This window comes from Panthera onca, chromosome F2 (assembly GCF_046562875.1).
Source record: "Panthera onca isolate mPanOnc1 chromosome F2, mPanOnc1 haplotype 2, whole genome shotgun sequence".
Lineage (NCBI taxonomy): Eukaryota > Metazoa > Chordata > Mammalia > Carnivora > Felidae > Panthera > Panthera onca.
Genome location: NC_138356.1, coordinates 4,631,429 through 4,655,813, shown reverse-complemented (window position 1 = coordinate 4,655,813; position 24,385 = coordinate 4,631,429). Strand labels below are relative to the sequence as shown.

General features: G+C 42.7%; 1 protein-coding gene and 1 pseudogene across 23 annotated transcripts in view; one reads left to right on the top strand and one right to left on the bottom strand.

Moving 5' to 3' along the window:
• Positions 1-24,385, bottom strand: part of LOC144615101 (uncharacterized) — a 237,109-nt gene that overhangs the window by 157,989 nt on the left and 54,735 nt on the right. The window lies entirely within an intron of this gene.
• LOC132664054 (bublin coiled-coil protein pseudogene) lies at positions 10,593-10,933 on the top strand (annotated as a pseudogene).

The window sequence follows — 24,385 nt, the reverse complement described above, 5'->3', positions numbered from 1 at the left end:
CTATGCTTTACTTTTTCTTCCCAGAATTAGCCCCATCTAAAACTGTTATTAACATTTTTCTTACTTGCATGTTCCTTTCCTCCTCCCCTATTAAACTCCGCATGCAGAGCTTTTTCTTGTTCATGACCTCCAGCACGAGAACAGCACCTGCACATTGTAAGCACCCAGCAATGTATGTGCTGGATGAATAAATAAACGTTCATTTCAGGCTCTGAATGCACAACGGTGTAAACTTTCCCAGCTCCCTAGTTTTGCATAAACGTGAAAGTCAATGAATTTTTAGTCTTCCATCAGTCAGGAATTTGGGCTCTGTTGCAGGCAAACCTGTGTCCTCCCTTGGGACTCGCTGGTGAAAACCTCTTGACTCTAGAGGATCATGGTTGTCGGGTTCAGCTATCCCGAAGCCTGGGTGTGTGACCCGGACCTTAGGAAGCCTTGGGTTCTAAGAGAAGATTTAATGCAAGTTCATGTCTCCAAGCTCAGAGTGAACCAGAAAAATACAGAGGCGTAATTGGTGGCAGTTAACATTTGGTGAAGAGAGTGATAGATTATATCTAAATGTTTGTGTTATTTTAAACCTCTCTCCTAATTGCATGTTATGTTCATTCCTAGTGGTGAGTGACACTTGCTTGGTAAAATCCCATCTGCTTTCTTCTGCCTTCCGGAGCAGCTGTGTGTTGCTAGAGGAAATTACAAACCAAGCTGAATGGTTTCACTTTAAATTCATGACCACAAAACCAAAATGGGCCCTTATCATGGCGCAGGACTCCCACCATGTTTCTTTAGTAAGATAATACTCCTCTACACCCCTCGGCAACGGTTTCAAACTTTTTTCTCTTTTTTAAATCTCCTCCCCATACATGTTTCACTGAGACTCTGGAAGCCATAAATTAGACACACTGTGCCTGCCCCATCTTTTTCCCCTTCTGTTACAGGAGAGAAAAAAAAAAAATGTCTTTCCTTGTTAGGGGCTGAATTATGTGCCCCTCCAAAGTTCACATATTAAAGCCCTAACCCCCATTACCTCGGAATGTGACTGCTATAAAATCAATGCTTGTATACCCTCCTCTGCATGTAAGAGGACAGAGCCCCATAAATGGGATTAGTGCCCTTAGAAAAGAGGTTCAAGTGAGCTCCCTTGCCCCTTTTGCCTGTGAGGACACAGTGGAAAGTGGGCCATCCGTGAACCAGGGAATAGGCTCTTACCAGACACAGACTCTGCCAGCACCTTGATCTTGGATTTTGAGCCTCCAGAACTACAGGCATGTTGTTTAAGCCACCTGGTCTATGGGACTTATTTCTTCAGATGAGTAGGTTTTATTTCCATGAAGATTATGAGTTGCACTTATTATAGTCCCAACAGCTTCTGGATCATTCCTATTCAGTGTATACTTGCTGTTCTGAATTGTGAATGTGGGATCAGAAATTCTGGTAGAGCTGAGATTACTTTTACTTCTGGTACATTAAATGGGTAAACCATCCCATTTGTTGGAAGTATGAGCTTTACTCCCTAGGGAAGGGATAAGAAAGTCACAGGTAGTGCATTTGTCCAAGTCAGATTCAGTTTTTTCCTGGATTCCCATCCCACTGGGCTGGGAGCAGGTTCAACCAGGGACCTAGCAGGGAGTTTCTTCCCCTCCCCTCAGGGTTGAAGGAAAGTGTTTGGCTTCCTATGCCTTCCAGAACACTGGCCACCGCTAACATTTTCACTGTCCAAATCTGAAAATATGGAGCTCAAAAAACCTTGAGCTGAATTTGAAGACAGAGGTCTTTAGCAAAGCAAGCCCCCAGGATTTAAGTCTCCCAGGGACACCACACTGCTGTTTCCCTCTGAGATGACCCCCCTTCCATGGAGTCTTATACAGAAACCTCCTTGGCCCTCTGTTTCCCCCAGATCCCCTATCAGTAACATCTGCTTTGGTTCTCCTTCCGTTTTCAGTAGGCCTAGGTAGAATCTACTCGATTTTCCTTTAGGAGCCTACTTTAAAAATAAAGAAAACCTGTGACTTGGCCGAGCTTTTTTAATAAATGAGACTGAGGGAAGACAAAGTTCTAGGTATAGATGAAAGCAGAAAAGATATACGATTTTATCTGCTTAATCCAATAGGAATGTATTCAGTGCCCATTCTTTGCCAAGCACAGTTCTAGACATCAGTTGCAGCAGTTAGCCAAACAACATTCCTGCCAGCATGAGGCTTATGTTTCATAGAGAAGACAACATATAAGAACATTCATTTATTCACTTATTCAATCAATGGTAGGTGGTTTGAAGAAAAGTAATGGGAAACAAATGAAGAAACAGCAATGAAAGTAAAACATAGATTGTAATGTCAGGAAAGTCTGAAGAGGTTGTCACATGAAGACCTGAACAAAACTATGGAAGAAGGACATGTAAATACAGAGAAGATAAAAATCATTCCGGGACAATGGAGAAGGGAAGCCTCAAGGTTCTCATCTTGGCTTGCTCAAAGACCAGCAAGGGAGCCAGCGTGGCTCAAGGGAGAATATGCGAGGCAAAGAGACTGGAACTTCACTCAGGTTCCCAACAGGGAGAGATCTGTAGGTCAGAGGTGGAACTCTCAATGTGCTCTAAGTGCGATGGAAGCCTTGGGGAGCATTCGTTTAATTGCTGCTTTGGGTGTTTGTATGCAGATATCACTAAAGCTGGCCAAGAAGAGAAGTGTCTTTTGCAAAATCTTAGTCATTCCACAGTGTAGCTAGGGCTGGTGGGGGGGGGGGTGGTGGCAGCGGTGGCAAGGAGGTGATGTTCATTGCACAGCGTGGATCCATTTTCATCCTTTTGTTGGACAATTAGTACACCCTTCAAATCAAGAAGGGAGCATTTTTCCTGACAAAATTTCTTGAAGTCTCCTATTAAAAACTTCCCTCCTTTTGGGATGAGCACTGGGTATTGTATGGAAACCAATTTGACAATAAATTTCATATATTGAAAAAAAAACAAAAACAAAAACTTCCCTCCCCTATTTTATCCTTATTTTTTTTTTTGGTCGTGGTGCATCTGAAACACCTATTACTTTGACGTTGGACCTCCCATAATTATCTCCTAATTTTCATATATTTCCCTCTTATTTTGCTTCTCTCTTTTTTCGTTGAGAGATCACTGACATGTAACATTGTATTAGCTTCAAGTGTACGAAATAGTGATTTGATATACGCATACGTTGTGAAATGATCACCACAATAAGTTAACACCCATCACCTCAGGCACATAATGGTAATTTTTTGTTCTTGTGATGAGTACTTTTACGATCTGCTGCCTTAGCAACTAAACTATACCATTCAGTATTGTGAACTATAGTCACCACGCTGTACGTTACATCCCCTGGATTATTTATCTCTTAACTGGAAGTTTGTACCTTTGGACCCTCTTCCCCGCCCCTCACCCCCACCTCCACCTCCAGCAACCACCAAGTTGTTCTCTGTATCTACAAATGCAGCTTTTTTTTTGGGGTGTGTGTGTGTGTGTGTGAGCGCGCGCGTGTGCGTGCGTGTGCGTGTGTGTGTGCGTGCGTGTGTGTGTTTTCAGGTTCCACATACAAGTGAGATCTATGGTATTTTTCTTACAGCAGCTCAAATGGTCTACAACAGTAACTATATTTGAACATGGGGTCTTTATAGAGATAATTAAGTTAAAATGAGTTCAGTACAGTGGCCCCTAACCCAGGATGACTGGTGTCCTCATAGGAAGAGGACCTTGCATACACAGAGACATGCACACACAGAGGAAGACCACATGAACACACAAAGAGAAGACAGGTGAAGGAAAGGGTCCTTCTCCCATAATCCTCAGAAGAAACCAAACCTGCTGACAGCTTGATCTCAACTTCCAGCCTCCAAAACTGAGAAAATGGTTTTCTGTTGTTTAAGCCGCCCAGTCTGTGGCGTCTTGTCAGGGCAGCTCTAGGACACTAATGCGTTCCTTCCATCGTAATACGTACCAGAAGTCAATCTCTTCAACCGTGGTTTGGTGCTCATGCCTCCCTGTGTTCTCTTGCCACTGCTTTCTGTTGTCCACTCTCCCTTGAATCACCAATCGTATGTCTTAAGTACCAACTACAGAAAATGCCTCTTCAATTTTATCATTTCAGCCCAGAACGCTCAAGTCCAGACTCCTTTGTTTGACTGCCTGACTTTTCCATTGAAATATCTTTGCAAATACTTCAACGCAATCTTTTCAAAATAGAAAATTCTTTTCTTCTACACATAACTCGTATTCCCCAATTTTTCCCACCAGCTTCTTGAGCCCTTAAATCAGAGCCCTTGTGATCACTCTTGACTGCTGACTGTCTTTGCCTATCATATCCTTCCATACCTATCAGTACATTCCATCACCGGCAGACTCTTCGCCTAAAAGATATGTGCCATAACATTCCTCTCTCTCTCTCTCCACTACCATTCACTAGTTTAGGTCACTCGTGCCTCTCACCATAAGGTTTATCACACCAAGAACTCACTAACGGGTCTCTACCCCACCCCAGCCAGTTTTCTACACAGAACCCAGAATGGAATTTTTAGTACTTAAATCGGACCATGTTGTTTCCCTCCTCAGAGTCCTGATGTTCCTTCCCCAAGCACATAAATTTAAATCTCGGGACCCAAGGTCCTGCACATGTGGCCAGTGCCCACCTGCATGACCTCTTCCCTTTGACTGTGTTTGTGCCCTACCCCAGACAGCCTCCTTCATCCCATTCAGGACCCTTGCATAAGTTTTTCCTTATATTCCATACGCCCTCTTACCCCCCACTCCACATATAGCCAGCTCTTTTTCATCACAAAGGGCTGGGTTTATATGCTGCCTCCTAAGAGAGGGCTTTCTTGGCTATCTTCCATAGCATGTTCCCCTCCCATATTTCTTCTCAGTAGCCTGGGTTGATTTTCATTTATAGCAAGACAAATTTTAGTAAATTTTTATATGTCTTTTTTTTTCTCCAACTCTCCCACCTGACTACCAGCTATGCCAGAGCAGGGACCATATCTGTCCGGTTTATCATTTTATCCCCAGCATCTACCACAGAACCTGATGAATAGCAGGTGATCAATAAACAGTAGCTAACAAAGAATACATATTATAGAAAATGCATAAACCCTTGTTCTCCAAGCTTGTAGTTATCCATACCTATTTTTTTTAAAACTAGGATTTCAGCCACTGATCCTTGAAGCTTCAAATCTATAAAATGATAACATACATCACATGTTCCACACAGCAAGCAGATCATTTACTATTTCCTGGCTACCAGCAGGAGGAGTCACAATGTACTAGGTTAAGACAAAGGGCCAGAAGTGGCAAGAAACCTCCACGAACTTGTTCTTCAAGAATAATCAGTGCCTGGGTTGCATGAGATTAGTGTCCCCTATTATAATATCATAAGTTGCATGAAAAAAGAGGTTACTCCAGTGTCTTGGTCCCAAAATTATGAAAATGTGATTCGTTTATTACAAAGAGGTGGACAAATCTTAGACAAGTCAGTTGACGTTGCTTTTTATTTGATGTCCTGCCTAATGAGATGAAGGACAAAGTTTAGCTTTGCAATCAAAGCAAATTTCAGATTTGCAAGAAACACCTGGTTTAGCCCAGATCTTCTAGAAAGCAGAGCCGGAAAAAAGGATTAAGTTCCTAAAGCTTATTTGAGAGGTGCAAGCCCAAAACAGTGAGGTGAGGAAAAATGCAAAGCCAGGCAAAGAAATGTATGAGACACCGCGCGTATGACACATGACAATACTTCACATCAGCTGGAAAACAACCAGCCTGTCCACGTGCAGGGCTCTGGGCTGTCCCCACTAGGGGGGAGGAAGGGTGAGTATATTTGCTCAGCTCCCTCCTGTGTACCATTTCTCATCATTCAAGGTTTGCTCTGCAGGCGGCTCATTCCCACACCCTGGCTCTTGTCCTCTGGGCAGGTGGGAGCCAATTCCCACATTACCTGGTATTCGTGCAGGTCTGAAAGTGGAAAGGCAACTCGGCATGGGTGAGGCACCAAGTGAGAGGAGAGGGAGTCAGAGAATCTGAGCTAGGACGAGCCTGCCTGTAATCAACAACTTTCTCTTTAACTTCCTCCAGAAGATATCATCCAGGGGTGCCTGGGTAGCTTAGTCCGTTGAGCACCCAATTCTTGGTTTCAGCTCAGGTTATGATCTCACCGTTCGCGGGATCGAGCCCACGTCAGGCTCCAGACTAACATCAAGGATCCTGCTTGGGATTCTCTCTCTCCCTCTCTCCTGGCTCCTCCCCCACCCTCAAAATAAATAAACTTTAAGAAAGAAAGTTTAAGGGGTGCCTGGGTAGCTCAGTCGGTTAAGCGTCCGACTTCGGCTCAGGTCATGATCTCACAGTCTGTGAGTTCGAGCCCTATGTGGGGTTCTGTGCTGACAGCTCGGAGCCTGGAGCCTGCTTCTGATTCTGTGTCTCTGTCTCTCTCTCTCTGTCCCTCCCCTTGCTTGCGCTCTACTTCTCTCTCTCTCAAAAAGAAATAAATGTTAAAAAAATTTTTTTAATTAAAAAGAAAGAAGACATCATCCAAACTAAGATTTAGCACCTCCAGAATTAGTTACCTTCTTTTGTTAGGAAGTTTTAACTTTTCTTGAGCTAAAATCTGAGTCCTAACGGTCATGCTCTTACTGCTTCCACCTATGCTCCCTTCACTAAGCGCAGGCAGGAGACCAAGCACATTACTGACATCATCTCATGCATTCCTTACACAAACCCTGTGAAGTTAGTACGGTTGTCCTTAGAACAGAGATGAGGGTAATGAAGTTTAAATCAGTTTTTAATGTTTATTTTTGAGAGAGAGACAGAGAGAGAGAGAGAGAGAGAGAGAGAGACAGAGAGAGAGAGAGAAAGCAGAAGAGGGGCAGAGAGCGAGGGAGACACAGAATCCGAAGCAGCTCCAGGCTCCGAGCTGTCAGCACAGAGCCTGACGCGGGGCTGGAACCCACGTACCATGGGATCATGACCTGAGCCAAAGTCAGATGCTCCACCGACAGAGCCACCCAGGCGACCCGAGGGTAATGAAGTTTAAATACATCAACTAGCAGAGACAAGTTTCCACAACTATCCAGGGATGAGCTGGCACATGAATCTGAGCTACCTGACTGAGCTCAGACTGAACCGCTGTGTAGACTGTCCCCTTTCACAGCCCTATTGCTCAGGATTCCTTCCCTGGATGACACAGAAGCTTATCATCTCGTCAAAATACAACCCCCTTCAATATTAGAGGTGGCTTTCACCTAAGGCCCAAGCTCTCTCCACAGCCATTCTTTATTTTTCATGATCGCCTTGGTCAAACTATGTTGGTCCTTTAAAGGTTCTTGGAGATCATCTCTTTATACAGCCATTTCCTGCCTTTAGGTACAAATGAGGAGAAAAGAAAGAGTCTTCCTCTGTTTTCTATTTTAATTTGGTCTTTCTGCAATTAATACCACACACACACACACACACACACACACACACACACACACACCACCCCTTAAATCTTTTTCCGATGGCATCTAATACTAGAACCCGATATGGAAGAATTTACAGCTGCACTTCACAGGTTGTTTTTTTACAGCATTTAGAAGTGTTTTTGTTTTCTAGCAGAATTATTAAGTGTTACTATATTAAATTCATTTACAATGCTTCTGTTTTGTTTCCAGAAAATTCTGCTCTCTCAAGGGTTGGGTAAAACTAATTGCCAAACCCCAGGAAGAGAAAATTAATGTTAGAATAATATTTTCTGTTCTGTTTTTTTTATTTGAAAAGTTAGAACTTCTCGTGGTCCCAATCGTCATGGATTAAATCTCTGATAGATACAGCGTATTAAGTCATTTAAGGTAAAATTTACATTTTAGAATGGAGAAGTACAGGAAATAGGGTACAGAGCTATGCAAACTCTGCTTTGAATCCCAGCCCTGTAACTTTTACTAGACGAGTGCTGTCAGGAAAACCACTCCAATTATCTAACCTTGCTTTTGGCAAATTGAGGATAATGGTTTCTATCTCACAGGATTTGGGGGAAGACGAACATGAGATAACAATAGTCCTTGACTCAACTTTAATAGTCAGTAAACGGACTCGTATTTTTCATGATGGCTATTGTTACATACCTTCATAACATAAAAGTAAGCAAGCTTTGTTGTCCTCAATATTACCCATTGTGAATGTTTTCATATCAAAGATATCAGATTCAACAATCAACACAGATTTTTTTAGGCAAATTAATGCAAAATACTTCTATATAGCTGCCTCTTCAAAGATGTCCCTTGGGAAATACCAACACCCCGCATATACTGTTAGGTGTTCCATGAGAAAAGTTCCAAAATTAATACATGTGGGAAACAACATGATATTCCCTCTTCAAAGTTCACATGCATAATAGCATACTAAAGGCTCAGAGATTCCTTATGGGAAAGAACCTATTAAATTTGTGCTAACCCAACGTATTTTGGAAATTACTTGGCCAGGAAGTACATATCTTTTTTCATAGAACATCTAGTACTGTCTCTCTCGACGCTGGTGTCACACGGGACCGAGCTTGGGACACTTCATGGGAACATGTGGAGTAGCAATACCCACAAGGGAGGATCCGTGGAAGCGTCGTGTGGAAACAATCGTTTGGAGCGTGCTTCCCTGATGCTAAGGAACTCTGAGTCACGACGTAATTACATGGCACTAGCACAGTTGCCCTACTCCAAGCAGTCATTTTCATGCAGATGACTGGTGCGAAATAAAACGGCACATTATGCACAAGGCAAAGAAGTGCACACCGCTATTGGCTCGGGCACTGTGAAAGCAGTCTGCTCGCTTTGGTGGTGCCCGGACGAATTTCGCTATGGTTTGTTTTTCAAAATATCGGTTTAATTTGCGAGTCTATATTTCGAACACTGGCTTGCCTTTTCAAAGTGAGCAGGCATAGCAGGACACTGCAGGAATTTTGTGAAGGCACTTCCTGCTTCCTAGCCGAGCAGTGAAGGTGCGCAGGCGAAGGCAGGGACGCGGAGCCGCGGACTTGGCAGAGGGACAAGCTTTGGTGCTTACGAGCTGCTATGCCCTCTGGAAATCGGTTTCCCATTTGTGAGTCTGGAACACGATAACCTATGCAGTAGCATTTTCCATAGTGATAAGTTCTGTGTACATACAAGGTATTGGTATCAAAGTCCATACTGCTAAAAGATGGCGAAGAAAGGTCTACACGTGTGTATGAGTGAGAAGTAACAATCGTGACTACAAATTTGAGGGGATTCCTATTCCTCTTTGCTCACATTTCTAAGTGGGGATTTCTGCTCCATTCCCCCAAATCTCAGATCTATATCCGAGGACCAATTTCAGCCTTTACACGGCTCTCCACATAAAAACTGACTTATCTGAGCAGAGAGAAGTTGGCGTCTGACATCCATCAGTCCCCTGCCATCTACTGGTTATGATGTTCACTGGGACCTTGGCGCCCAGCTCCTTGCCCTCTGCCCGTGGCTTCCTGCTTTTCTTTTCTCCCAAGTGGCCTCCGGGGGCAGGATGGGACCCCAGGGGATAGGGGAAAGTGAAAGGAGCCTGCAGGGTGGGGTGGAGAATTTCAATTCAGAGATGACATTACTAGCAACCCTATTTTCTTAGGGTAGAAGGTGTGTAACTGGTTCTTCAGAGAGGAATCCAGTGACAAAGAGCGTTACTTATAAAAACCACATATCAAGTCTGTAACAAAAAAGACAGACCATATCTAGTGTTGAGGATGTCGAGAATACGGAACCCTTATATGCTGCTGTGGGAAGGTAAAATGGTGCAGTTGCTTTGTTGCTTTGGAAAAGAGTTTGGCAATTTCTAAACATGTTAAAAATGAACTTACTATGCAACCCAAAAATTCCACCACTGGAAATTCGCCCAGGAAAAATACAAGCATGCGTCCACACAAAGACATGTATATAAAACTTCCTAGCATCCTTATCCATAACAGACCAAAATTGGAGACAATCCAAATGTCATGAAGAGATAAATGCATCAGGGCCCTCTGGCTGATGCAGCCAGAGAGTGTGGAACCTTGATCTTGGGGTTGAGTCCGAGCCAATGTTACGTGTAGAGATTAGTAAAAAAATTAAAGAAAAAAGAGATAAATGCATTCAAAGTGTTGTGTATTCATAGATGGAACACTATTTAGCTAACAAGCAATGAAGTACTGAGATGTGCTAAAACATGGATAAATCTCAAAAGTATTCTGCCAAATGAAAGAAACCGGATGAGAAAGGCCACATATTATGTGATCCCGTTGATATCAAATGGTCCGAACACACAAATTCATGAAATTGGAAAGCATATCTGTGGTTGCCTAAGGCTAGAGAAGGAGTGGGGATTAACTGAAAATATGCACCACGGAGTGTTTTGGAGGGATGGGAATGTTCTAAAGTCAGATATTGGTGATAATTGCACAACTCTCTATATTTTCTAAAAATCACTGACTTGTACTTATAATGGGTGAGTTTTATAAAACTCAGGCTGTTATGAACAAGCAAAGCCACATAATACGTAATAGTTTAAAAACTGGTGTGCTTAACGTAACTACTGAAATACAGGTATTTTATTTGAACATGTGCTTCCCTGGCACCTCCACCTTCTGCCCCGAGCCAGCTGTGGGTGCTGCACTCCACGATCACGCTGCCCCAGTGTCTCTGGAGCCTACAATGTTGGGTCCCAAAGGGGAACTGGGCCTGCCAGTGGAGGCGGGCACGGAAGGCAAGGATGACGGCTTCGGGGATACAGAATGTTACCATCAGCTCCATGCTGGACCAGATCAACTCCTGTCTGGACCACTTGGAGAAGAAGAACGACCACCTCCATGCCCTCCTCCAGGAGCTGCTTGAGTCCATCGGGCAGACAAGCCCTGAATTCCAGCGGCAGCTCGGGGAGGCTGCTAGTGATGCCGGTCCCTAGACTCTGGGAGCCCCAAACTGCCCCAACCCTGCCTCCCTGGGCTAGGCTCTGGCCTGGGCACTCACCATTAGATACCTTCTCAAGGGCTGGCCTACAGGTCCCCTGGGGGTGTGTCTGTCTGGGCCACCCTTCTGCTACTCCCTCTGGTGTGCCTGGGCCAGCCCCCAGCATCCCCTCCTGGGGTCAGGTGTGGGTCTGCAACCCACCCACCTTTGCCTGCCTGCCCCATTCCATGGCATTTCCCACTCTGCCTAGGCCTTGAGTGTCCACATCAAACAAATCTCTAATGAGAGAGAGAGAGAGAGAGAGAGAGACAAAGGAGGGAGGGAAGGAAGGAAGGAAGGAAGGAAGGAAGGAAGGAAGGAAGGAACAGAGGGAGGAAGGGGAAAAGAAAAAGGGGAAGGGAAGGGAACAGACAGGAAAGGAAGGGAAAGAAAGGAAAGGAAGGGAAAGGAAAGGAAAGGAGAAGGGAAAGGAAGGGAAAAGGAAGGACAAAATCTGCTTTCAGCAATATTATAGTTCTTTGGGTGATTATTTTCCTCTGCCATTGAATGTATCTTAGTAATTACATAAGAATTTTCACATACAGTGAAAATTCTGCTACCAGTCAAATGCAGTCAGAAGGATGTATGAACTAATTCACAGGCAGTTCCCATTTGCAGGTCCATATTGTAGCACCTTCACATCTGAGCAGTAAGGCCCAGGAGTATTCCATACCCCAGAAGCTCTTGCAACATGGAGTCCTGTGAGAGTATTAAATTTGCAGAAATCCTATTTTTTTAGGATTTTCTTAATTTTGATATGAAATGGATATACACACGCTTACAACTACTCAATATAGTTTTCAGTGTATAGCACCTTGCTTTCTGAAAGACTATATATGTAAATTCTTTGGCTAATCCCTTATGCCCTTAACACCCCCTGCTAATATACTAAGCTACATGAAATACTAGCTACAGGAAATATTTCATTAAAAGCAGTTTCATATCTACAGTGCCTTGAGGAGTTGTACCTTACATTACCCTTGACTAGTTTTTGTTTTTGTTTTTGAAATCAAGAAAATGTTTATAAAGCCCTACAGAGGGGCGCCTGGGTGGCTCAGTCGGTTGAGTGTCCGACTTCAGCTCAGGTCATGATCTCACGGTGAGTTCGAGCCCCGCGACGGGCTCTGTGCTGACCGCTCGGAGCCAGGGGCCTGCTTCAGATTGTGTGTCTCCCTCTGTCTCTGCCCCTCCTGCTCATGCTCTGTCTCTGTCTCAAAAATAAATAATAACATTAAAAAAATATTTAAAAAGCTATACAGAGACCTGACTCAGTGAACTGATAATTTATTAAACAACACTCCTGAAGTTTAAGGGCCACGCCCAGAATATTTATTTTCTCCAGGGGCCTTACTGGTAGAGTTAGGCACATTAATAATAACAGAAGCATTTTTATGTTCTCTACGCTTCAATAAAAATGATGCACCATTACTTAAATCCCATAGTTCTGCAAGACAGATGAATAGATAGTCAACACCAAACCTGGAAAGCAGTAATTTCCGTTCAACTGTTATTTTTCTCATGTTCTGTGGCTGCAAATTCTGACAGAAACGGACAATGCAGTTGCTAAAACGAGTATGAAAATGATAATGAGAATCAAGAAGTACAACACTGACAACTAATCAATTGCCAATAATTAAAACATTTTGGAACAAAGCACCATGAAAAGACAGTTTCTGTAATTACTAAAGCTGCATAGACAAAGAACACCGTGGCCAAGTAGGTGCCAGTTCTGCACCTGAAGCATTAGCAAGTCTTAAACCTTGACCCCGGGTGGTCAAACAAATGAGAAACCACCAGCAAGAGCTCCCCGCTGGCAAGGAATAGTAGTGTTCCCTAAAATCTCTTTGGGGAAATGAGGCAGAACATTTCTAGGTGCAATGAGACTTTTTAAAAGAACTTCATGCTTTTTTTTCCATACTCTGAAAGATTAAAAGCTACTCCCTGAGTTGTACATGAAAATGACTTTCCAGGGGTGCCTGGGTGGCTCAGCCGGTTAAGCGTCCGACTTCGACTCAGGTCATAACCTCACGGTACCTGGGTTCATTTGTCGGGCCCTGTGCTGACAGCTCAGAGCCTAGAGCCTGTTTCGGATTCTGTGTGTCCCCCTATCCCTGCCCCTCCCCAACTTGTGCTCTCTGTCAAAAATAAATAAGTAAATAAATAAATAAATAAGAAAATGGCTTTACACACCCAGCAAAGTTATCAGATCTGTTTAGGACTGTTTTTTTTTTTTTTTTTTTTTTTTTTTTTTTTTTTTTAATGGGATATGTTTCTTTTTCTCGGTGACATAATAAGACCTAAGGAAGGCTTCCCTGCCTAGAAATCTCTGAAGCTGTTTTACATTTAAAAAGTTTTCAATTGTGGTACTATACCCAACATAAAATTTACCAAGTATGTTTACGTGCACAATTCAGTACTGTTAACCGTGTGCACTTGTGCAAGCCATTCCCCGAGTTTTTTTATCTTGTAAAACTGAACGTGTATATTCACTGAAGTCTATACTCCTCATTTCTTTCCCCCCCACAACCCCTGGCAATACCATTCTACTTTCTGCCTCTATGAATATAACTACTCTCAGTAGCTCATTAAGCAGAATCGTACAGTGTTTGTTTTCTTGGGACTAGTTTATTTCACTTTGCACAGTATCTTCAAGGTACATCCACAATGTAGCACATGTCAGCACTTCACTCCTTTTAAGGGCTGAGTAATAGCCCCTTGTATGTATATACCACATGTTGTGTATCCACTGATCTGTCAATGGGCCTTGGGTTGCTTTCACCTCTTGATTATTATGGGTAATGCTGCTATGAACATGAGTGTATGTTCTATCTCTTTGGCATTCTGCTTTCAATTCTTTTGGATTCATATGCCCAGAAGTAAAATTGGTGGTAATTCTATTTTTAATTTTTGGAGGAACTGTCATATTGTTAATCCATAGTGTTTGTACCATTTTTACATTCCCAACAACAGTGCACAAGTTTTCTAATGTCTTCATATCCTTATCAATACTTGCTACTTTTTTATTTTTTTTTTAGTAGTCATCTAAATGGATGTGGAATAGGGGCGCCTGGGTGGCTCAGTCGGTTGAGCGTCCGGCTTTGGCTCAGGTCATGATCTCCCAGCTTGTGGGTAAGGGCCCCGCATCAGCTCTGTGCTGACAGCTCGGAGCTTGGAGCCTGCTTCGGATTCTGTGTCTCCCTCTCTCTCTGCCCCTAACCCACTTGCATTCTGTCTCTGTCTCTGTCAAAAATAAATAAACATTGGGGTGCCTGGGTGGCTCAGTTAAGGGTCTGACTTCAGCTCAGGTCATGATCTCGCGGTCCGCGAGTTGGAGCCTCGCGTCGGGCTCTGTGCTGACAGCTCAGAGCCTGGAGCCTGCTTTGGATTCTGTCTCCCTGTCTCTCTTCCCCTCCCCTGCTCACGCTCTGTCTCTCTCTGTCTCAAAAATAAATAAACGTCAAAAAAATAAAAAAATAAATAAAATAAAAAAACATTAAAAAAATTAAATGGATGTGGAATATTATCTCATTGTGGTTTTGACTTATATTTTCCTAATTAGTGATTTTGAGCATCTTGTTACATGCTTGCTGGTTTCAAAGCCTTTAAGTTGTAAAAACATGGCCAGTTTTTATATGGTCAACCATTTTGTCTCTAGATTCCCATTCATCGTGCTATTTGTTCAGCAGATTTCCTTTCTTTGGAAGCATTTTTAAGAAATCATACTTTGAAACATACATACATGTCTGCAACAAAAAGATATTTCAAACCTCTGTGTTTTTAACTGTAACCATCTTTTTTTTGTTTTGTTTTTAGTTTTTTTTTAATATTTATTTTTGAGGGAGAGAGAGAGAGAGAGCATGAGCAGGGGAGGGGCAGCGAGAGAGGGAGACAGAATCTGAAGCAGGGTCCAGGCTCTGAGTTGTCAGCACAAAGCCTGAATGGGGGGTTCGAACCCACGAACCGTAAGATCATGACCTGGGCTGAAGCAGGACGCTTAACCAACTGAGCCACCCGGGCGCCCCCTGACTATGACCATCTTAACAAACATATTTTGTAAAAAAAAAAAAAAAAAAAAAGTTACAAATAAGCTTAGCCTAATGGCTAGAAGCGTGAGCAAAATTCTGTTCTCACACTTGGGTTGGTGGTTGTGTTAGTTTGCTAGCGCGGCCATCACAAAGTTCTACTGAGTAGCTTAAACAACAGAAATGTATGTTCTCATGATTCTGGAGGCTAGAGGTCCAAGATCAAATTTTCATCAGGGGTGACTTCTTTGGAGGCCTCTTTCCTTGGCTTGTTGATGGCCTCTTCTCCCTGGTCTTCACACGGTCTTCCTTGTGTGTATGTCTGTGTCCTAATCTCTTCTTATAAAGGCACGAGTCATATGGTGTTAAGGCACACCCTAATGACCTTTCTTAAGCTTAATTATCTTTTTAAAGACCCCATCTCCAAATACAGTCACATTCTAAGGACATGGGGCTGGGACTTCAAGGTATGAATTTAGAGGGGGACACAATTTCCCCCAAACTAGCTGTAGCAGATGAAGAGAAGATAAGGCACTTCTGTCAGAGCCCAGCTGAGAGTTCAGACTCCAGATCTAGCTGGGAAGAAAGCTGTGTGGCAAAGCCTGTTATGGAAAAGTAACAATATACTACCCAAAAGGTTATCAATGGCCTTCATAGCATTGAAGGGGGTTGTGTGTAGAGAATGAAGAGTCCCTAAGGTCAAGAAAAACAGAAAAACAGAATCTGTCTTCTTGGAGTGGCAATAAGATGACCCTCAAGAGAAGAAGGAGTCAGGCTCTTTTGTATTTCTTTTTTGTTTTTTTTTTTCTTTTTTAATTTTACATCCAGTTTAGTTAGCATATGATCCAATAATTATTTCAGGAGTAGATTCCAGTGCTTCACCCCCTATGTATAACACCCAGTGCTCATCCCCACAAGTGTCTTCCTTAATGCCCCTTACCCATTTAGCCCATCGATGGCTCAACCCACAAACCCTCCAGCGACCCTCAGTTTGTTCTCTACATGTAAGAGTCTCTTCTGTTTTGTCCCCCTCCCTGTTTTTATATTATTTCTGCTTCCCTTCCCTTATGTTCATCTGTTTTCTATCTTAAATTCCACATATGAGTGAAGTCATATGATGTTTGTCTTTCTCTGACTAATTTCATCCAGCACAATACCCTCTAGTTCCATCCACGTTGTTGCAAATGGCAAGATTTCACTCTTCTTGATTGCCGAGTAATACTCCATGGTATATAAATACCACATCTTCTTTATCCATTCATCTGTAGATAGACATTTGGGCTTTTCCCATATTTTGGGATGGTGTGGGAAAATAGTTTAAAGAATTCCTTATACTTACATAAATGGGTTGAAAAAGCTTAAGGTGGAAAGCTGCCACCACAGGGTGAAAGTTCCCAAGGTTAGTTAGCAAGATATTGTAGTGGGATCATGAGTAACTTGTTACATCACCTGCAGGAAACTACTTTCCATCTGGCACCAATATACTTTTATCACTACTTCAAACTCCACTTGCCCTCCAGACCCTTCGCTCCTTACACACACAAGTTAATGATTACTATCTGATTGTTTTCTTCAGCACGTTCACCACATATGTAAGATCTTGAGAGCTTAACCAGTACAGAGATGCAACTCCTGTTCAGGGCTCTTGTCTTCTCCAAGACATTAGCTTCTCTCATTTTCATTTCTGCATCTGCTCTCTTACTGGACAAGAGAGAACTCCAGACTCAGAGTTTATATGAGACTCACAGCTGCCATAAACATTGGGGTGCTTGTGCCCCTTTGAAAGACACACATCTGTACCCCTTGGATAAATACCTAGGAGTGTAATTGTTGGGTCATAGGGTAGTTCTATTTTTAACTTTTTGAGGAACCTCCATAACTGTTTTCCAAAGTGGCTGCACCAGCTTGCATTCCCACCAACAACGCAAAAGAGATCCTCTTTCTCCACATCCTCGCCAACATCTGTTGTTGCCTGAGTTGTAAATTTTAGCCATTCTGACAGGTGTGAGGTGGTATCTCATTGTGGTTTTGATTTGTATTTCCCTGATGATGAGTGATGTGGAGCATTTTTTCATGTGTCTGTCAGTCATCTAGATGTCTTTGGAGAAGTGTCTATTCATGTTTTTTGCCCATTTCTTCACTGGATTATTTGTTTTTTGGGTGCTGAGTTTGATAAGTTCTTTATAGATTTTGGATATTAACCCTTTATCTGATATGTCATTTACAAATATCTTCCCCCATTCTATTGATTGCCTTTTAGTTTTGTTGATTGCTTCCTTCACTGAGCAGAAGTTTTAACCTTAATGAGGTCCCAATAGTTCATTTTTGCTTGTATTTCCCTTGCCTCTGGAAATGTGTGGAGTAAGAAGTTGCTGAGGCTGAGGTCAAAGACATTTTTGCCCGATTTCTCCTCTAGGATTTTACGTCTTACATTTAGGTCTTTCTGTCTTACATTTAGGTCTTTCACCCATTTTGAGTTTATTTTTGTGTATGGTGTAAGAAAGTGCTCCAGGTTCATTTTTCTGCATGTCGCTGTCCCGTTTTCCCAGTACCATTTGCTGAAGAGGCTGTCTTTATTCCATTGGATATTCTTTCCTGCTTTGTCAGATTAGTTGGCCATACATTTGTGGGTCCATATCTGGGTTCTCTATTCTGTTCCACTGATCTGAGTGTCTTGTTTTTGTGTCAGTACTATACTTTCTTGATGATACAGGTTTGTAATACATCTTGAAGTCTGGGATTGTGATGCCTCCAGCTTTGGTTTTCTTTTTCAGGATTACTTTGGCTATTTGGGGTCTTTTCTGGTTCCATACTCTTTTTTGTATTTCTATGGCTGTTGTTTCCTTCAACTACCAAGGACTGGCTCCTAGCCTGTTGTGGGCCCCTCTCATGGTTCTCTCTCTTCCTCAGCCTTGCATCTATATACTTTATTCTTTTTCTGTGTGTTTTACTTGGGCTGCTACCTTAGAAGGGAAGCCTTTTCCTACTTCCTTTGGGGAAGACATTAATATTTGTATTGAGGGTTAAGCTGCTCATCAGGCAAAAACATAAATGCAACCCATTACCCAAGTAACAGAATTCTTCCTTGCATCTTGTTATACATGGAATCCATTTCAGTCTTATTAAAATAAAATCCTCCATGGATTAGCTTTCTGAGCAGGCAAAACCTGTTGGAAGTTGAATTTATTTAGAGACATATATATCCTATACATAAATATTAGGAATAAATTTAACCAAAGAGGTGAAAGATCTCGACACCAAATATTATAAGACGTTGATGAAAGAAATTGAAGAAGACACAAACAAATGGAAAGATAGTCCGTGCTCAAGAACTGGGAGAATTAATAATGTTAAAATGTCCATACTACCCAGAGCAATCTAACGATTCACTCCAATACCTCTCAGAATTCTAATGGCATTTGTGTGGAACCACTAAAGACTCCTAATAGCCAAAAGTAATCTTGAGAAAGCCAGAAGCAGCACATTTTCTAATTGCAACCTATACTACAAAGCTATAGCAATCAAAATAGTATGATATTGGCAAAAAACAGACACGAGGATCAACGGAACAGAACGGAGAGTCCAGGAGTAAACCCATGCATATACGGTTAATGAATTTTTGACAGAGGAGCCAGGAATACACAGCAGGGATAGAACAGTCTCTTCAATAAACGATGCTGGGAAAACTGGATAGTCACATGCAAAAGAATGAAACTGTGAAAAACCAGTATGGAGATCCCTCAAAAAATTAGTAATTGAACTACATTAGGATCCAGCAATCTCACTTCCTGGCACACATCCAAAAGAAATGAAAACAGGATATCGAAGAGATATCTGCACTCTCATGTTTGTTGTTCACAATAAGCAAAATATAGAAACAACGTAGGTGTCCATCAGTGAATGAATGAATAAATAATATATATATTATATATATAATAAATAATAATAATAAACATATATAATATAAATAATAATATATAATAAATTATATATATATATATATATATATATATATATATATATATATGTAGGATAGAACCACATATACACACATATATACATACACCCATATATATATATATGTAGGATAGAACCAGAAAAGACCCAAATAGCCAGAGGAGTGTTGAAAAAGAAAACCAAAGCCAGAGGCATCACAATCCCAGACTTCAAGATGTATTACAAAGCTGTAATCATTAAGACAGTAAGGTACTGGCACAAAAACAGACACACAGATCAATGGAACACAATACAGAACCCAGAAATGGACCCCCAAATCTATGGCCAACTAATCTCTGACAAAGGAGAAAAGAATATCCAATGGAAAAAAGATAGCCTCTTCAGCAAATGGGTTGGGAAAACTGGACAGTGACATGCAGACACATGAACCCGGACCACTTTCTTACACCATACAGAAAAATACATTCAAAATGTATGAACGACCTAAATGTAAGACAGGAAACCATCAAGATCCTACAGGAGAAAACAGGCAACAACCCCTTAGACCTTGGCCACAGCAACTTCTTACTCGGCATGTCTCCAGAGGCAAGGGAAATAAAAGCAAAAATGAACTACTGGGACTGCATCAAGATAAACAGCTTCTGCTCAGTGAAGGAAACAATCAACAAAACTAAAAGGCAACCAATGGAAAGGGAGAAGATATTTGCAAATGACATATTGAATAAAGGGTTAGTATCCCAAATCTATAAAGAACATATCAAACTCAATACCCAAAAAACAATAATCCGGTGAAGAAAGGGGCAGAGGACATGAATAGACACTATTCCAAAGAAGACACCCAGATGGCTCACAGACACATGAAAAGATACTCCACGTCACTCGTCATCAGGGAAATACAAATCAAATCCGTGATGAGATACCACCTCACATCTGTCAGAATGGCTAAAATTAACAACTCAGGAAACAACAGGTATTGGCCAGGATGTGGAGAAAGAGGAACCCTTTTCACTGCTGGTGGGAATGCAAACTGGTGCAGCCACTCTGGAAAACAGAATGGAAGTTCCTCCAGAAGTTAAAAGTAGAATTACCCTGTGACCCAGCAGTTGTACCAGTAGGTATTTATCCAAAGAATACAAAAATGCTGATTGGAAGGGGCATATGCACCCCAATGTTTACAGCAGTGCTATCAACATAGCCAAAGTATGGAAAGAACCTAAATGTTCATCAACTGATGAATGAATAAAGAATATGTACACACACACACACACACACACACACACACACACACACACACACACAATGGAATATTAGTCAGCGATCAAAAAGAATGAAATCTTGCCATTTGCAACAACATGGATGGAACTAGAGCGTATTATGCTAAGCAAAATAAGTCAATCAGAGAAAGACAAATATCATGATTTCACTCACATGTAAAACAAGAAACAAAACACATGAACATAGAAAGTAAAAATAAAAGATAAAATAAAAACAGAGAGGGAGACAAACCATAAGAGACTCTTAATTATAGAGAACTGAGGGTTGCTGGAGGGGAGGTGGGTGGTGGGATGGGCTAAATGGGTGATGGGTATTAAGGGCACTTGTTGGGATGAGCACTGGGTGTTATATGGAAGTGATGGATCACTAAATTCTACTCCTAAAACCATTACTACACTGTACCTTAACTGACATGAATCTAAATTAGGAAAAAACATATAAAGTACAGAGTATTATATAAAAGACAGAATATTATTCAGTCACGAGACAAAGGAAATCCTGCTCTTCACAGCACCATAAATGGAGAGGGCATTATGCTAAGTGAAATAAGTCAGACAAAGACAAATACTGCATGGTATCACTTATATGTGGAATCTAAAAAAGAAATCAAAGTTATAGAAACAGCAGAAAAGTGGCCCCAGTGCTAGGGCCTGGGAAATGAGGAAAATTTGTCAGTTATACATCCATAAGCTGAAAATATACGTATATTTAATGTATGTATGTATATCTGTGTCTGTGTGTGTGTGTAATTTAAAGGCATAGGTCAGGTTGATTCTTATTTCTAAAATTAAATATGTATTTTTTGTCTACTAGGCAGTTGTGCATAAGAAGTCTAACATTCCATTTTGCCCAAATAAACAGAAGTGGAGGGATTACTGTGGGACACAAATAAATGGAAAGATAGTCCCTACTCATGAACGGAAAGAATTCATAGTGTTAAAATGTCCCTATACCCAAGCACCCTACAGATTCCACGCGGTCCCTAGCAAAATGGCAGTGCACACACACACACAGACACACACACACACACACACGTCTCCGACTGGCCTGAACTGACCAGGTGGAGATGAGTCACCGCTTATGTTTTATTTGGTTCCACCCCTTCCCACAGTCCTTCCGAAATTGTGTGCCAGGCTCTTAACCAGAGGACTGGAGACCTTAATCCCCTGCGGGCCAGTCCTAGCCAGCCTTGACGGGCCTGTCTCCCGACTCTCCACTCCTTGAGGCCTGTGAGCGTACTCCAGGGCCCCGTGACGCTTGAGTAAACCTCTACAACCAGCAGAAGGACTCCCACTCCCCATGCCTGGCCTGTGGCCACAAATGTGGGAAGTTCCAACGACGGCTTTCATGTCCCCTTTCCTTTCCTTACTGCTTGTGGCGCAGTTTCAGTCCTCAAGGATATGTTTGTTTATCAATGAGGATAACAATCCTAGTCTCATATTTAGACCAAAAAAGGCTAGTGAGGGGGTTCATCCGACTCAATGCAAGACCGGAGCTCTCTCCCCAGCCCTTGCTCCCCTCCTCATTCTCCCAGGAGCAGGCTCGGTCCTGGCCCTCTGGGCTCCTGCCCTCAGTGAGCTGCCTCTGGGGACTGAGGGCCCAGGGTGAGGTGGCTTTCACTGAACCACATCCTCACAGATGAGCTCTTCTTCCAACCTGGGGTCAGCACACCTTCCTTTACTGAAATTCTAGCCTGTGATTAGCAAAAGCAGTCCAAGGCAGCCATGGGGCTCGTGGGTGGCAGTGTCGCCATGGTAACACTTCCTCAGGCTGTCCGGCACCACACCGAATTCGGAGCCGGAAGTGGGAAACCCGTACTCAAGATGGTAGGTGTGAGAAAGAGCAGAGTGCAGGAGGCAGTGGGGGCCGGGCCAGCTCGGGAGCATCTCCTGGCCACACCATGGACAACACTGTCCCTGGTGCATGTCTTCCTCCCTCAGGGGCTAAAAGGGGCACCACCTGTGCAGGCAGTTGGAGGAGGGCAGTCTTGCACCCTGGGGAGTCATAGAAATGAGCTCCACAAGGAGGTGTCTGTCTGGATTAGAAATAGGGAAGCGGTCTTGCAAAAAGAAGAAAAAAAAGAAAGAAGAAAAAAAGAAAGAAAAAAGAAATAGAGAAGTGGTCTGCAAAATGGAGAGAAAATGTAACTTCTTGACAAACACATTTTGTGGAGTTTTTGGGTGGTCTGATTAGCCTATGAAACATGCCAATGCTTGATTCTGAGGCCCTGGTATCACGAGGGAGAGAAGGAGGGAGGAAAGGAGAAAGGATTTTAAAAGGACATGCGAGGGGCACCTGGGTGGCTCAGTCGGTTAAGCGTCCCACTTCAGCTCAGGTCATGATCTCGCAGTTCCTGGGTTCAAGCCCTACATCGGGCTCTGTGCTGACAGCTCGGAGCCTGGAGCCTGCTTCGGATTCTGTGTCCCCCTGTCTCTTTGCCCTTCCTCCACTTATGCTATGTTCCTCTCTCTGTCTCTCACTCTGTCTTGAAAATAAGTAAACCAACAAAAAAAAGAACATCGATGTCCTTAAAAGGACATGCTATTCAGAACTGTGATCTCATAGTATGCACTGTAATTAAGGGAAGGAGTCTGAAACCCAGACCTGCTTTAAATCACATTTCCCCGACTTAATCTCCAGCTTTAGGCACTATCTACTATCTCTGCCAATTTCCTTCTTTATTAAACACTCACCTCAGAAAACCTTGCCTAGCCTTTACTTTCCCCTAGCTAGTAGGTAGTCTTTATGTAACTGACAGGTTAGGAGAAAGATCTTCATAGACATATATTAGCCTTGACTGAAACCTACTTTGAAGTAGAAGTGAGCAGTATTGTCTAGTCCCATGAGGCTGGTGTTACACAACGTCAACATTTTACTTAGTCATTAATGACATTACTGAGCACCTATTATCAGATGCAATGTTCTAGATTGTGAGAATGCACCAATGAATGAGACCAACCAGATACCTGCTCTTGTGCAGTTAACATCCTTGTGGAGGAAAGAGTCAACTGACAAGTAACCAAATGAAAAACAATACCAACAATGATGAGTGCTATGAAATGATTAAAACAAATTTTAATGTTTATTTTGAGAGACAGAGAGAGCACACAAACAGGGGAGGGGCAGAGAGAGATGGAGACACAGAGAATCCCAAGCAAGCTCCACACTCCCAATGCAGAGCTGGATGTGGGGCTTGAACTCATGAACCATGTGATCATGACCTGAGCCAAAACCAAGAGCCAGTTGCTTAACCACCTGACCCACCCAGGCACCCTGAGTGCTATGAAATATTTTAGGGAGTGTCGTGATAGAGAGTGATGTAGGGGTTACTGCATATTGGGTGACCAGGGAAGGCCCTTTGATGAGGTGATATTTGAACAGACCCTGAAAGACAGAAGCCCCAGATGCAAAGGCCTGCAGGCAGAAACGTGCTTGGGGTTTTGAAGGGCAAGAAAAGTAAGCCTGTGTAGATGGAGGTAATGAGACACCGTGGGGGACATCTGAGCAATCCTGATTGCTGTCTCCTTCTGTTACCCAGGACCCTAAAGAGCCAGAGCTCATGAACAAACGTGGAGAGGTGGGGAGGGTGGGTAGAATGAAGCTCCAGGAGTGGCAGCAAAGCCAGGGAAGTGAAGAAGGAAGTACCCACCCAGGCAGGCGATCTGAGGGCAGCACAGAGCATCATGGAGCCTGGAGAATGCACATGGCACCTGAGTATTCTGCAGCAAGAGTCCAGGACGCTGGCCTCCAAGGAGAGCCTCCAATCCTCCCATCCTATGCTCCTGAATCCTGGCCTTCCTCTGCACTCAGAAGAGAGCTTAGACGTCACTTAAGCAGCATCCGTGGGTCCTAACCTGAGTTCATCTGCAATGGCAGAACCACTTTTGGTTGTGGGTTGTCTTTATTCCATTCTTTCTAGACAGTATTCTGTTCATAACATGGACAACACTGCCCATCTCTCTCTTCTCCCATTTTTTTCACTGGGTAGTATGAACACTCAATAGACAATGTTGGAATTTGTTTAAGAATCTTAAAACAGGAGTGCCTCGCTAGCTCACTTGGTGGATTGTGTGACTCTTGAGCTCAGGGTAGTGAGTTTGAGCCCCGCATTGGGTGTAGAGATTAGCTAAAAATAAAATCTTCAGGGATGCCTGGGTGGCTCAGTTGGTTAA